At 43.4% G+C, this 16,356-nt stretch overlaps 1 long non-coding RNA gene across 1 annotated transcript; it reads left to right on the top strand.

Moving 5' to 3' along the window:
* Window positions 1-9,707: 9,707 nt before the first annotated feature.
* LOC135536658 (uncharacterized) lies at window positions 9,708-16,063 on the top strand. The gene is made up of 3 exons (XR_010455044.1): window positions 9,708-10,031; window positions 14,839-14,976; window positions 16,008-16,063. It is a non-coding gene; the product is annotated as an uncharacterized LOC135536658 (long non-coding RNA).
* Window positions 16,064-16,356: the final 293 nt, after the last annotated feature.

Here is a 16,356-nt window from a genome sequence, read left to right as displayed (position 1 = left end):
TACACTTAGTATTACTTTCTTTGCTACAGTATACATATTTCCCTGGCATATTACATCATTTATTTAGCAGCATTCAATACATTTTTTGGGCTCACCTTGTGCTGTGCTCACTTGAACAGGAAGGTGGCATGGCGGTCCTTCATGGGCAAATTGTGTAATCAAAGTCTGCCATTCTCTGGATAGTGCTTTCAAGACAACTGAGAACTTGGGAGAAAAAACAAGGTCAAATCATGATGACGTCATTGATCTACAGGTCATAGCTCTAGAAAGAGGCCCAGAGTTTCCGACTTACAATTCCAAGTTGGATGACCGTTCAAAACTTATTTCCCAGTTGGAGGTCGTTTTCTCCGGAATTCACAGTTGTCTTGAACTCACTAAAGTCAAGTTTTCGCAGTTCTGGGTTAACAGTTGTTTTGAGCACAGCCCAAATCATGCTTCATTGACAGCATGGCCAATGTTGAATGTTTATCATTTCGAACTTGGAAAAGAGAAACTTAATCCCAGATTTGGGACCACACACCCACTCCACTGAATAACAGGCTAGTAATTGCTTTGCAATGCTTGCAGTAAGCCACTGTCATTGATTCCTTCCTAACCACTCATTGTTGAATTTGCGATTTCCAACTTGTTTTGTAATGTTTATGTCCAATGGCCGATGAGCACCGATACGTTTTATCTATAATTTCTCTTCATTATTTCTCTTCACATGACAAGGATTAAAAAGGATTTGCCAGTAGATTGTCGACTTGATTCATGATGATGACTGCTAGCTAAGATTTTGAAGGTATGATGTTGACATGACCAATTAAATCTACTGTAGATATAACGTGATTTGACGTCATTTTATCTGTGGCCAATGACCTTGAGCCTTCTTGGATGGGCATTTCTAATGTAACTCTATGGCAGCTCCCAAGGGGCTTGAATTTTTTAGGTCTACCCTTAGACTTGGCGGTGACATACTGTCCCCACTAGTGACAAGAACACAGCTAATCATGGCGCAACTAGAGAACATTACCAACACCTAAGCTCTGTATTTTCCCCTGGCTGCCCTCCACCACAGAAAGCACTAAGCTAGGCTGAAACACCTGCATTTTGGAGCTGCCTTACTCAAAGAAACCAAAAAAGAGACCATGTTTGTATGCGGCTTTCAATGTTGTTTTTTTACATTGTTTGCAAACTGATATATTTATATCAGTGTATATATATATTATTTTATTTTATTTTTTAGTTAAAATAATGGGGCTCAAAACAGGCCTAGCTTCCCTGAACGACGGGTCACAACTGGGTCTGAATACTTTCAGACCCAGCCACTGTATATGGGGGATTAGAAATTATGCAGGCAATTATATTGATAGAATCCACAATCTAAGTGCAATATTAAAGCTGATCTACCCCCCTAAGGTCAGTGCACTAGTGTGTTGAACAGTAAAGGACAACTACTGAGGCCTATGCAATGTGTCCAACAGTGACGGAAACAACCCCCAAGGCTTCTGAATGATCCCGCCCAATCAGCTGTGAGGATTAGATGTCTAGCCTCTTTAACGTAATCAATACTTTAATTAAGCTTCATCGACTGCACTGGAGAGTAATGTAGACTAGCTGACTGTGGGTCTGGAGTGTGATTTAGACTAGCTGACTGTGGGTCTGGAGTGTGATTTAGACTAGCTGACTGTGGGGCTGGAGTGTGATGTACACTCGCTGACTGTGGTGCTGGAGTGTGATGTAGACTAGCTGACTGTGGGGCTGGAGTGTGATGTAGACTAGCTGACTGTGGGGCTGGAGAGTGATGTAGACTAGCTGACTGTGGGGCTGGAGTGTGATGTAGACTAGCTGACTGTGGGTCTGGAGTGTGATGTAGACTAGCTGACTGTGGGTCTGGAGTGTGATGTAGACTAGCTGACTGTGGGGCTGGAGTGTGATGTAGACTAGCTGACTGTGGGTCTGGAGTGTGATGTAGACTAGCTGACTGTGGGGCTGGAGTGTGATGTAGACTAGCTGACTGTGGGGCTGGAGTGTGATGTAGACTAGCTGACTGTGGGGCTGGAGAGTGATGTAGACTAGCTGACTGTGGGGCTGAGTGTGATGTAGACTAGCTGACTGTGTGTCTGGAGAGTGATGTAGACTAGCTGACTGTGGGGCTGGAGTGTGATGTAGACTAGCTGACTGTGGTTCTGGAGTGTGATGTAGACTAGCTGACTGTGGGGCTGGAGAGTGATGTAGACTAGCTGACTGTGGGGCTGGAGTGTGATGTAGACTAGCTGACTGTGGGGCTGGAGAGTGATGTAGACTAGCTGACTGTGGGGCTGGAGTGTGATGTAGACTAGCTGACTGTGGGTCTGGAGTGTGATTTAGACTAGCTGACTGTGGGGCTGGAGAGTGATGTAGACTAGCTGACTGTGTGGCTGGAGTGTGATGTAGACTAGCTGACTGTGGGGCTGGAGTGTGATTTAGACTAGCTGACTGTGGGGCTGGAGTGTGATGTAGACTAGCTGACTGTGGGGCTGGAGAGTGATGTAGACTAGCTGACTGTGGGGCTGGAGTGTGATGTAGACTAGCTGACTGTGGGGCTGGAGTGTGATGTAGACTAGCTGACTGTGGGGCTGGAGTGTGATGTAGACTAGCTGACTGTGTGTGTGTGGCAGTAGCAGGCTGGTGTGAAAGTGTGTCCTCTCTGGACCTTGACATCTCACCTCTCATCACACTCCTCTGAGAAACCGGCTCCCATTGGACCTCACTTCTACCCTGTTTCTATTCTTCATTCCTACATCCCCTTTTGTTTTAACTTCTCTGCTGTCTAATAGGCTATCGCTTCATTTCCTCTTTCTCCTCTGTCCACTCTCTTCACATCCTCTTTCCATTCCAACACTCTTTCAGCTCTGTTCAACTTCTTTACTTCCCATCTCTCACCTCAGAAGTCTCAAGATGTCTCAGTCCAGTTGTAATCCCCTACATCCTGAGGGAGAGCACTGACCAACAACTACCACCCTACATCCTGAGGGAGAGCACTGGCCAACAACTACCACCCTACATCCTGAGGGAAAACACTGGCCAACAACTACCACCCTACATCCTGAGGGAAAACACTGACCAACGACTACCACCCTACATCCTGAGGGAAAACACTGACCAACAACTACCAACCTACATCCTGAGCACTGACCAACGACTACCACCCTATATCCTGAGGGAGAGCACTGACCAACGACTACCACCCTACATCCTGAGGGAGAGCACTGACCAACGACTACCACCCTACATCCTGAGGGAGAGCACTGGCCAACGACTACCACCCTACATCCTGAGGGAAAACACTGACCAACGACTACCACCCTACATCCTGAGGGAAAACACTGACCAACAACTACCACCCTACATCCTGAGGGAGAGCACTGGCCAACAACTACCACCCTACATCCTGAGGGAGAGCACTGGCCAACAACTACTACCCTACATCCTGAGGAAAACACTGACTAGCGACTGCCACCCCTACATCCTGAGGGAGAGCACTGAACAACAGCTACCACCCTACATCCTGAGCACTGACCAACGACTCACAGCGTCAGCAGGTCTGCTATCTGTCTGCTATTTTGAATACTGTTTCAGCTGTACTTATAGCCCCGGACCTCGACCATGCAGCAGCACCCAGAGCTTATGCGTTTGGTTGGGGCCAGGAAAACGATACTCCCACTTCCAAGAAGAAATTCAATAACTGACAATCACTAACATGACTGGAATTAGAGGAATGTTAAATGAGCTTCTCAAAGCGAGACACTATCATTGATTCCTCAGAGGGAAGTTCCACATAACAAGTCACTCATCACTCAATGGTCTGTCTGTCCTAATGTTACTCTACCCAATCCCATCTCCTCGAAAAAGAGGAAAGCACACACGCAAAGTCAACACTCACATTTCAACATGCTTTTTTAGATTATCCTTATCCAAGGAGGTGGGCAGAACAAGCAAGGAGGTGGGCAGAGCCAAGCATGCGCTAGCGAGATCCCTATTGGCGCGTTCTAGTATATATCTGCATATTTTCATTAGGGGAACGCCTACTCTGTGAAGTGCTTGTGTGTAATAACTCAATTTGCCTTGGGACTCCTTCCTAAACAACGCCATAAAAAAAAACTTTGCTAAGGGTGAAGTCTACAAAACTTAGTCCTTTCTGTTCATAACAGATTTTAGTTTTGGGAACAGAAACTGTTTTGAGATCAAATGTTTAATTAATGAAACAATTTGCAGAATGTCTGCCAAAAATCCATCTTGTTCAATCTTCTCCCACTGCCCCCAGTGGGCATCCTCTCACTACCATAGTTGGTAGTAAGTGGAAATGCCAACCGGATGTTTCCCATGTATACAGCCAGTGAGATATCTGTCTCACTGTTCTATCTGTAGTTTAATGTTTCAGAAGCACAAAGGCCTTTCTCTAGACCAGTCACATTGAACAATGCTGTGTCACTAAAGTGCGTGTGTGTGTGTCATGTGTGTGTGCGTGTGTGTGTGTCAGTGCGTGTGTGTGTGTCAGTGCGTGTGTGTGTTAGTGCGTGTGTGTGTTGGTGCGCGTGTGTGTTAGCGTGTCTGTGTCTTTGTGTGTGTCTGGGTGTTATTGTGTGTGTATCTGTGCCCCCATCATAACCAGGCTCATGGCCCCACACCATCCACACGCTTCCATGCATATCCCTCTGCGATCCCATGCCCGCGCCCATTGTGCCAACTGTGTTATAGTGTTCAACAGAGCATGTTACAAATCTCTTTCACAAAAGCCCTGTGAGCCATAACAAGCCCATTAGTTTACCAGAACGTCACGCTTCTGTGACTGAATTGTCCCTCCCTGTTTTCGAATGCTTGTATTGTCTACCTGCATCAATCCAGATGTGAAAGGTCCATCACACAAATTACATCTACCTTTGTAAATTTTGACGCACCCCACACAGGTCCAGTTAAACTAACACAGAGACAGGTCAAAGATTATGAGTTAGGTCGATCGAACAGATAATAAAGAGCGAAGAGCTATCCATGCAAAAAGCCATGTTGTTGCTCTCTCCTTTTATTAGACAGCATGATACCTGTTATCATTTGGCTCCACAAGCTGGACATTATGGGACATGACATCTCTGGAGTAACAATGGCCGATGACGTACGTTAACCACACTCATATACAGTATCAAATCAAATCTAATTGTATTGGTCACGTACACATGGTTAGCAGATGTTAATGCGAGTGTAGCAAAATGCTTGTACTTCTAGTTACGACAGTGCAGTAATATCTAACAAGTAATCTAACAATTCCACAACAACTACCTAATACACACAAATCTAAGTAAAAGGATGGAATAAGTACATATAAATATATGGATGAGCGATGACCGGGCGGCATTGGAAAGATGCAATAGATGGTATAGAGTACAATATATACATATGAGATGAGTAATGCAAGATATGTCATTATTAAAGTGACTAGTGATCCATTTATTTAAGTGGCCAATGATTCAGAGTCTATGTAGGCAGCAGCCTCTCTGTGTCAGTGATGGCTGTTTAACAGAGGCAGGTAGCCTAGTGGTTAGATCGTTGGGCCAGTAACCATAAGGTTGCTAGAACAAATCCCTGAGCTGACAAGGTAAAATCTGTTGTTTTTCCCTCTCTGTGTCCCAGTTCATTGTCTTTTATCACCATCTGCTGGATGGAGAGAGTATCAAGCAGTAAAACATTTTTATCTAACTAGGCAAGTCAGTTAAAGAACAAATTCTTATTTTCAATGATGGCCAAACATGGACCATGCTGGGCCAATTGTGCACCGCCCTATGGGACTCTAAATCATAGCCGGATGTGATACAGCCTGGATTCAAAGCAGGGACTGTAGTGACGCCTCTTGCACTGAGATGCAGTGCCTTAGACCACTGCACCACTCACTTCATACTTTAAATGTACATCATGTACAGATCTGTCACTGACAGGGTGTTACAGACAGACAAAATAAACCTCTGACAAGTTCGAGGGGAACCACATGTGCACCCATTGCCCTGTGTTACAGTTTAGGAAATACATTTACATCATATGACCCAGGATCTTAAAAATAAGTAAAGTGATGCATGTGTTGAAGTTGCTATTGACTTTATGTTGACCTCCTCTCTAGGAGAGACACACTATGGCAGTTAGGATACTATCAGCATGATCTCAGCAGGGATGGAAAACCCAGAGGGACCCGCTTTGGGATAGAGAAAAAACACTACGTTTGACACAATGTCCCCATGCCATGCTGTCTTCGTACCTAGGTTCAAGTAATATTTGTTTTCATTCGAATACTTAAAGTTTTTCATATGTTTTGTATCATATTGTACAACAGCTGATGAAACTAACACTGTAAAACTGTGAACAAATGTGATAAGTGTTATTTTCCTGATAGATGCTGGTTGAAAACACAATCTACACAGGACTTTCTAAACAGCAGGTTTGCATTACTATTACAGTAAGGTACAGTTGAAGTCGGAAGTTTACATACACTTAGGTTGGAGTCATTAAAACTCATTTTTCAACCACTCCACAAATGTATTGTTAACAAATTACTGTTTAGGGAAGTTTGTTAGGACATCTACTTTGTGCATGACACAAGTAATGTTTCCAACAATTGTTTACAGACAGATTATTTCACTCATAATTCCCTGTATCACAATTCCCCACCCACCTGGCACTTGTGGTAGATTTTGTTTAAAGAAAATAAATACTATTTGAAACCAGGTCTGGTGGGTGGAGGGAGAGAGAGAGAGAAACGAACTGCCACCTCCAGTTTGGCACACAGAGATGGCAGGATGTCATCACAGTTAAAACAGCCTGGAAACAAAGACTCCCTTATCCCTCTCTCCTCTACACCCAACCTCCTGTGTTTCATGTTGTAGTGCGTTTACTGGGCTGTAGTTCACAATGACCACACAGGCCCATGCAGTGGGACTCTGGACAGTGTAAAGAACACATGCCTAGAATGTAGGCAGATCTTTTTGTTGGACAGTATAACTGTCGCGTACACACAATCCCAGAACATGTGGGAGGATATAATTATGATAGTGTTATAGCATTTGTTTATCGCAGATGACTCAGGGAAACTTTCAATGTAATAACACGTTAACCTCAAATACACAATCTCAGAGCTAACACATACTGGCACTGGTCCTTTCAAGTCTAAAACACACAAACTCTATAGACATTTAGTATAGCAGATGTACAATTTAAAAAAATAAAGATGTCAACAGGGCTTACAACTTTATTGTCAAAGCTGCAAACAATGATGGTTAATTGTTCTGTACGTCACATACACTACATGACCAAAAGTATGTGGACACCTGCTTGTCGAACATCTCATTCCAAAATCATGGGCATTAATATGGATTTGGTCCCCCCTTTCCTATTATAAGAGCCTCTACTCTTCTGGGAAAGCTATCTACTAGATTTTGGAATGTGGACTTGCTGTGGGGACTTGCTTCCATTCAGCCTCAAGAGCATTGGTGAGGTCGGGCACTGATGTTGGGCCTCTAGCTCACGGTCGGCGTTCCAATTCATCCCAAAGGTGTTTGATGGGGTTGAGGTCAGGGCTCTGTGCAGGCCAGTCAAGTTCTTCCGCACCGATCTCGACAAACCATTTATGTATGGACCTCGCTTTGTGTACGGGGCATTGCTATGCTGAAACAGGAAACAAAGTTTGTGACTTTGTCACAAAGTCAGGGGCACAGCATTGTCTAGAATGTCATTGTATGCTGTAGCGTTGATTTTTTCTTCACTGGAAATTAGGGGTCTAGCCCGAACCATAAAAAACAGCCCCAGACCATTATTCCTCCTCTACCAAACTTTACAGTTGGCCCTATGCATTGGGGCGGGTGGCGTTCTCCTGGCATCCGCCCAACTCAGATTTGTCCGTCGGACTGCCAGATGGTGAAACGTGATTCATCACTCCAGAGAACGCATTTCCATTGCTCCAGAGGCCAATGGTGGCGAGCATTACCCCACTCCAGCCAACGCTTGGCATTGCACATGGTGATCATAGGCTTGTGTGCAGCTGCTCGGCCATGGAAACCCATTTCATGAAGCTCCCGACAAACAGTTATTGTGCTGACGTTGCACACAGCCATGCAATCTCCATAGACAAACATTTGTAGTAGAATGGCCTGCCTTACTGAAGAGCTCAGTGACTTTCAACGTGGCACCGTCTTGATGCCATCTTTCCAACGAGTCAGTTAGTCAAATGTCTTCCTGCTGGAGATGCCCCGGTCAACTGTAAGTTCTGTTATTGGAAATGTTTGGAAATATTATAATATCTACAGTACCAGTAAATTTTGGACCTAACTATTCATTCAAGGTTTTTCTTTATTTGACTAATTTCTACATTGTAGAATAATAGTGAAATACATCAAAACTATGAAGTAACACATATGTTATCATGTAGTAACCAAAAAGTGTTAAACAAATCAATATATATTATATTTGAGATTCTTCAAAGTAGCCACCCTTTGCCTTGATGACAGCTTTGCACACTCTTGGCATTCTCTCAACCAGCTTCATGAGGTGGTTACCTGGAATCATTTCAATTAACAGGTGTGCCTTCTTAATAGTTCATTTGTGGAATTTCTTTCCTTTTTAATGCATTTGAGCCAATCAGTTTTGTTGTGACAAGGTACAGTAGGGGTGGTATGTACAGAATATAGCCCGATTTGGTTAAAGATCAAGTCCATATTAGGCAAGAACAGATCAAATAAGCAAAGAGAAAAGGGAGTCCATTACTTTTATCATGTTTTAAAGTATGACAGGTGCAGACAGTGTTGAAGAAAACAAAAGTGTATTCCTTGAACAGGGGCAGGCAAACAGCAGGTAAAGGCAGGCAGGGTCAATAATCCAGAAAGGGTGTAAGGTACAGGACAGCATGTGGGCTAAGAGTCAGGTTAGGCAGAGGTCGGTAATCCAGAGTAGTGGGGCAAAGGTACAGGACGACAGGTAGGCTCAGGGTCGGGGCAGGCGGAATGGTCAGAACCGGAATATTAGACAACAGGAGCAGGAAAACAGGCAGGAGCAGGGAGACAAAACGCTGGTAGGTTCTACAAACAAAACAAACTGGCAACAGACAAACAGAGAACACAGGTATAAATACACAAGGGATAATGGAGAAGATGGGCGACACCTGGAGGATGGTGGAGAGAATCACAAAGACAGGTGAAGCAGATCAGGGCATGACAACTTTAAGACATGAAGGTCAGTCAATCTGGAACGTTTCAAGAATTTCAAGAAATTTCAAGAAAGTCGCAGTTGCAAAAACCATCAAGCCCTATGATGAAACTGGCTCTCATGAGGATCACCATAGGAAAGGGATTTACTTCTGCTGCTTTATTGTTCTTTTTATTTGAGTTACTAAAACAAATTTTTTACTTTAGTTTATTTAGTAAATATTTTCTTAATTCTATTTCTTGAACTGCATTGTTGGTTAATGGCTAATAAGTAAGCATTGCATGGTAAGGTATACTACACCTGTTGTATTCAATGCATGTGCCAAATATAATTTTAATTGATTTGAGATATGCCCAAAGAGCAACATATCTGGTGAGTATGCAGGCCATGGAATAATGGACATTTTCAGCTTCTATGAATTGTGTACAGTTCCTTGGGACATTGGGCCGTGTATTATCATGCTGAAACAGGAGGTGATATTTTTAACACAGCTGGGTTAAATTTGAGAGGTGCACGCGATTCAATTTGGCTTCTTTATGCCTCCAGAGGTTCCGCAATTGCGTCACACCATCCACACGGCGCCTCTGACCACATTTCGGATCAAGCATAAATTGGCTCTAACATTTTAAATGCCAGTTGTCAGATGAGCAGCGAGCACAGCGCGAACGGTAGCAGCTAGTCAGAGGACATCGTAGCGCAGCGCACAGCTCTGATCTGTACAAGGAGGAGGATGCGGGTCTTCGCTGTCATCTGGGCCATTGGGTTCTTCTTGAAGGAAGCGCAAGCCTGGGGCTTCAGAAATGGAATATTTCATAACTCCATATGGCTGGGTAAATCGCGCTTTCTTTGTTACTTTGGGAGCCTTAAATCATTAGGTTGCTTTTCAACAAGGGATTCATTTCGGAAGTAACCTTTATGCATGCCAACAGTTGCAAACATTGGCATTCTGTAGGATGTTCTCATGAAAGTTGTCTGTGTTTGTATTTTAGAAGATGGTCGTGGAATGTTCAGTTGTAATATTTAGCACCACTATACCACATTGGATCTTTCAAAAAGTTGGGTCGCTTGGACAAAGACATATAAGAGGCGCGGTTTCCCTTTGATGTGTCCAAAACTGAATTTAAAAAATCCTTATTTAGGCTAATTATCGTTCCCATATGTCAGAAAAGTATTATTTTATGTTCACTTTTCTAACAGCTCTTTATCTTCAACATACTCTCACAATCCTGCACAACATAAATTTTTGACAACATTGTCAATAGCCTATCATTTTCCATGATAACACTTTGCCTACATAATCTTTACAGATATGTAACGTTATTAAATGGCACATAGCACTGTGATGTGTGTTCAGGTAAGGGGTAGAGTTGGACACTGGCATATTTATGACTGAACACTGTATGAGGTTGACTTGCCAACACACTACTTCATTTTGTCAGAGGGACAAGAAGCACACATGAACAAGAAAGCGGTGCAAACTTCAGAACATTATTTCAGTGTTCAGTTTAGGGCATAGCATTGCAGTTGAGAAAAATGTACCAAAATGTCATACTTGAGTAAAAGTATGTATGTAGAAAATGACTCAAGTAAAAGTCAACCAGAAAAATACTACTTGAGTAAAAGTCTAAAAGTATTTGGTTTTAAATATACTTAAGTTTCAAAAATCTATCTAATTGCAAAAATATACTTAAGTATCAAAAGTAAAAGTATGAAAATTTCAAATGACTTATAATAAGAAAATCAGATGGCACAACATTCTTTTTTAATATATTTTTTTATTTTCAGATAGCCAGGGGCACACTACAACGCTCAGACATCGTTTACAGATAGCTAGAGGCAAACTACAACACTCAGACATTTACAGATAGCTAGTGGCACACGACAACACTCAGACATAATTTACAAACAAAGCATTTGTGTTTAGTGAGTCCTCCAGATCAGTGGCAGTGGGGATGACCAGGGATGTTCTATTGATAAGTGAGTGAATTGGACCACTTTCTTGTCCTGCTAAGCATTGCAAATGTAACGAGTACTTTTGGGTGTCAGGGAAAGTGTTTGGAGTAAAAAGTACATTCTTTTCTTTAGGAATGTAGTGAAGTAAAAGTAGTCAAAAATATAAATAGTAAAGTACAGATACCTAAAACAACTACTTAATTAAATAGTACTTTAAAGTATTTTTACTGAAGTACTTTACACCACTGTAGCAATGAAAGAACAAGGACAGAGTGTTATATCAGTTTGAAGACATTTCTTGTGTAACACAGAGACTGCTATAACATCTGCCCTTGAAACACTCAGTTTATAGACCAGTGTGTTTATTTTCTAATAATGTTAGTGCCCCAACCCATTTTAATGGAATGTGTCGTAAAGGCTTCTTCAGATAAGAGTTAATGAGCTCGACTTGCCCACCAGACCTACACCCATCTGGAACACACAAACTTAACTGCATGTTTAGAGTAATATGTCATGTAACCCAAACCTTCTATATCATTTGGTTCTGCTAATAGTGAGATACACCACACTCTGGGCTTATAATGAGAACGAGGCACCACCTCACAAGGCACCTTGGGGGGTTGGTTTGACTAGTAGGTGAAAACATTAGTTCGTAGCTAATTTGGAGTGCTCTCCAAGTCCTACAAGGTCATGCATGCGTGATATCAAAACAGCCTCAAAGGAGGACTCCCCATAGGGAATGGCCACTTCCAACAGGGAGATTACAAACACTAAGCTTCTGTCCTAAGGGGTTCTATCCAGCCACAACATGTTAGAGGTGAAACATTTTGGCCTGTCCGCCGTGTGTTTCATGTTTCTTTCCTTCCGCTTTGGACTTCTTAGTCTGAAGCCACTTTGCTTGCTCTAGCTCCCTGAGAAAGATGCCTCCAATCTTGTAAAACAGAATCTTTTCTGCTTGTTTCCTGTTGCCTGGATACATATTGTTGTAGTTGTGTCTCACTGTAGTGCTTTGATGGTGATGGCAGTGTTGACTGACAAGAAAAACACCTTCACCCATTTCGAATCAGGCCACTGCCGCTCACGAGGACTGTGAACTCTCGTTCTCATTGGCCATTTAAGTGTGTTAACCCTCACATGGCTGCCGGCCCAGACGACATCCCAAGCCGTGTCCACAGAGCATGGGCAGACCAGCTGGCTGGAGTGTTTACAGCAGGGGAGGCTCCTCAGAGGAGGGGAAATAAAGATAGTGAAACATTAACATGAAGTTATCCTTTTTAGATATACTAAATGTATTCACATGTAGTCAAATAATTGATTAAAACACAATGAAGATCTACAGTAGCCTCAATAGCACTCTGTAGGGTCGCACCATGGTGAAGCTAGAGGACAGCTAGTTTCTGTCTTCCTCTGGGTACATTGACTTCAATACAAAACCTAGGAGGCTCATGGTTCTCACCCCCTTCCATAGACTTACTCAATAATTATGACAACTTCTGTAGGACGTCGTCCAACCGATCAGAGCTCTTGCATCATGAACTGACATGTTGTCCATCCAATCAAAGGATCAGATAATTAATCTAGTACTGAAAGCATAAGCTTCAGCTAGCTAGCAATGCCATGCATAAAATGTGGTGAGTAGTTGACTTGAGAGAGAACAACAATAGCTGAACAGTTTTGAACAAATTAATTTCTTTAAAAAAGGAGAAGCAAGAGAGAGAGAGAGAGAGAGAGATATCTATAATTTGCTGTATTGTTTTTTTCACTTTCACTTAGCTAGTGAATGCAGCTAGCTAGTTTGGCCGAATCGAACACCCAGCTCAAACAGCTATGACTGTCCAACACTGGAACTCTTCCAAGTCAAGATAAGCTTTTGCTTCATTAATCTATTGACACTGGGACCTGCCGGTGTAACTGCCAAACTGCTTGCTGACCTTACACCGTACTGCATGATTTAAGTGGGTTTACTATCAAATCAAATTGTATTGGTCACATACACATATTTATCAGATATTATTGGGGTTGTAGCATTAGCTCTAGTATCTATGTTGACTATGACATTAGATAGTTAATATGGCTACAACAATGTAGGCTGTGTGTAGCGGTTAGTGATTATGATATGAGTGTTCTGTTGAAAAAGATGCAGGCAAGAGTGTGTGACCTGTGCACCTACATTGTAAACTTATAGGCTAGGTTGTAGCAACCTCATGATGGGTATAGGGACAAGAGGAATACCTATGTAAGGTAAGGAGGCTTTTATGTAAGGATGCTGCTATGTAAGGATGCTGTTCATCAACTAGAGCTCAGTCTTCAACTCCATAGTGTCCTCCAAGCTCATCGCTAAGCTTGGGGCCCTGTGACTGAACCCTGCCCTGTGCAACTGGGCCCTGGACTTCCTGACGGGCCAACTCAAGTGGTGAAGGTAGGTAATAACACCTCCGCTACGTTGATCCTCAACACGTGGGCCCCTCAGGGTGGGTGCTCAGTCCCCTGCTATACTCCCTGTTCACCCATGACTGCGTAGTCACACACGTCTCCAACTCAATCATCAAGTTTGCAGATGATACAACAATAGTAGGCCTGATTACTATAGTATGATTACTATAGTAGGCCTGATTACTAACAACGACGAGACAGCCTACAGGGAGAAGGTAACGATTCTGGAGGAGTGGTGCCAGGAAAATAACCTCTCCCTCAACGTCATCAAAATGAAGGAGCTGATCGTGGACTCCAGAAGACAGCACGCTCCCATCCACATTGACGGGGAGTAGAGAGGGTGAAAATCTTCAAGTTCCTCGGGTGAAGATCACTTACAACATGATATGGTCCACCCACACAGACAGTGTGATGAAGAAGGTGCAAGGAGTCTGTAGACATTCCGCTTGTTCCCTAAGACCCCCACAAACTTCTACAAATGCACTATTGAGAGCATCCTGTCAGGATGTATCACCACCTGGTATGGCAATGGCACCATCCGTGAACCGCAGGGCTCTCCAGAGGGTGGTGCGGTCAGCCCAATGCATCATCAGGGGCACACTGCTTGCCCTCCATGACATCTACAGCACCCAGTGTCACAGGAAGGTCAAGAATATCATCAAGGACCTCAGCCACCCGAGCCACGGCCTGTTCACCCAGCGACCGTCTACAAGGCGGAGACGGTACAGGTGCATCAAAGCTGGGACCGAGAGACTAGAAAAACAGCTTCTATCTCCAGACTATCAAACTGTTAAGTAGTCACCACTAGCCATCCTCTGTCCAGTACCCTGCCCTGAACCTTAGTCACTGTTACTAGCCATCTACCACCTGGTGCTCTACCCTGCACCTAGAGACTACTGCCCTATGTACATAGTCATTGAACATTGGTCACTTTAATGCTGTTTTACCCACTTCATATGTATATACTGTATTCTAGTCGAGGCTCATTCTATATATTATTACTGCTGTACACACATTTTCTATTCATATACTGTCTAAACATATACAGTATATTTCAATTCCAGACTTTGACATTGCTTCTTCTGATATTTCTTAGTTCCTTAATTGTTTTATTTTCATTTGTGCGTGTTGTTTTGTATTGTTAGGTATTACTGCACACTTGGAGCAAACATAAGCATTTTGATAACATCTGCAAACTATGTGTCCACGACCAATAAAATTTGATTTGAGTTGTTGTTTTTTCCTGGACAGAGCAAGCCGCCGGAGTCTACCACAGGGAATCGCGTAAAGGGAGATACCAGCTGACTTATAAGGAAGCCAAGGCCGTGTGCAAATACGAAGGAGGGACACTGGCCACTTACGATCAACTGGAGGCTGCTCGTCAGATAGGTTTGCAATGCAATAACTCCCCTATCCCCCATCCCTCCAAACTGGAGGTTTACAAAATGCCATTATCACTGTTGATTAACGACGCCTCAGTTTGCCAAAGAACACATGTAACCAGTTTATATTAGCCAAACATGTGGTCACTAGTATCACTGGTCAAGCAATGGCAGGAAGAGCTGTGTTTATCTTGTCTTTCTCCCATGAAATCAATCAAAGACATCTTGCAACTACAGCTCCTGCAACCCGTTGCTCTGTGGAACTGCAGCCGGTCCCACTCGCTCCCCTATCCCTTCCCCTTGGGCCTAACCCTTTGATGTTTGCTGATCTGAAGGGTAAATAAGCAGTGTAAGGGCGTGGCCCTTCCACCATATTCCCAGCACTTTACAGCTCTACAAACATTGAAGGGTTAGGACCAAAGGGTGGGGAGGGAATTGGTCCGGCTGTGATCAGAGGCCTCTCAAGTATTGTAAGAACGATAACACCTGCCTAGCTGGGTAACGATGCTGTTCCCATGGCTGGCAGATGGATTGAAGCCCGATCAGGCCCTGGAACTCAGGATCTGGCATTTGGAAACCACTACTCGTCTGTCTGTGGTTAGAGCTGAGCTGCTCTATGGCCAATCAACCTAGGAGCCTTGAGTTTATCTCTCTTGCCTTTCCTCACTGACTGTGGTCCGCTGATTGACTGGAGGCTTTTAAGATACATTGGAATTCATTATACTTTACCCCAACCATCCACCAACCATCCCCTTCCACATCCATGGTCTGCTTGTAATTGCAGATGCAAAAACACATTTTTGACAGGGACAATAGCATTTCCAAAGACTTGGTTTTGTTTTAAGGATATGACCAGGCTGAATGGCTGGTGATAATCCAATATTCCCTTGAGATCTTCTGTTAGAGTGTTTTATCTGTGGTACTAAGACGGGATGGATGCTAGCCTATAACCAAGCTCTCTTATGGTTTTATCAGTGACACTCTTTCGTGAATCTTTCAGATTGGTTACCAGGCTAATGTTTTGCCTCTCTGTCTTAGGTTTACATGTGTGTGCGGCTGGATGGTATGACAAAGGACGTGTGGGCTACCCTATCAGTCGGGAAGCCGGTGCCAACTGTGGTTTCGGCAGGGTTGGCATCATCAACTATGGGTACAGGTTGAACAAGAGTGAGAGATGGGACGTCTACTGCTACAACCCCAACTGTGAGTCGTAAAAACATGACAAATGGGAGCAATTGTAGCACCCACAATACTAACCTAAATGACAACCTGCACAGAATACAAAATATGCAAGACAAGCATTCTAAAGTAAAATGTGGCAAAGAAATTCACTTTATGTCCTGAATTTCAAAGCATTATGTTTGAGGCATATCCAACACAACACATC

Source organism: Oncorhynchus masou, unplaced genomic scaffold (genome assembly GCF_036934945.1).
Source record: "Oncorhynchus masou masou isolate Uvic2021 unplaced genomic scaffold, UVic_Omas_1.1 unplaced_scaffold_6460, whole genome shotgun sequence".
Classification (NCBI taxonomy): Eukaryota; Metazoa; Chordata; class Actinopteri; order Salmoniformes; family Salmonidae; genus Oncorhynchus; species Oncorhynchus masou.
The sequence above is the reverse complement of the archived record's forward strand: the minus strand, read 5'-3'. Positions and strand labels throughout refer to the sequence as shown.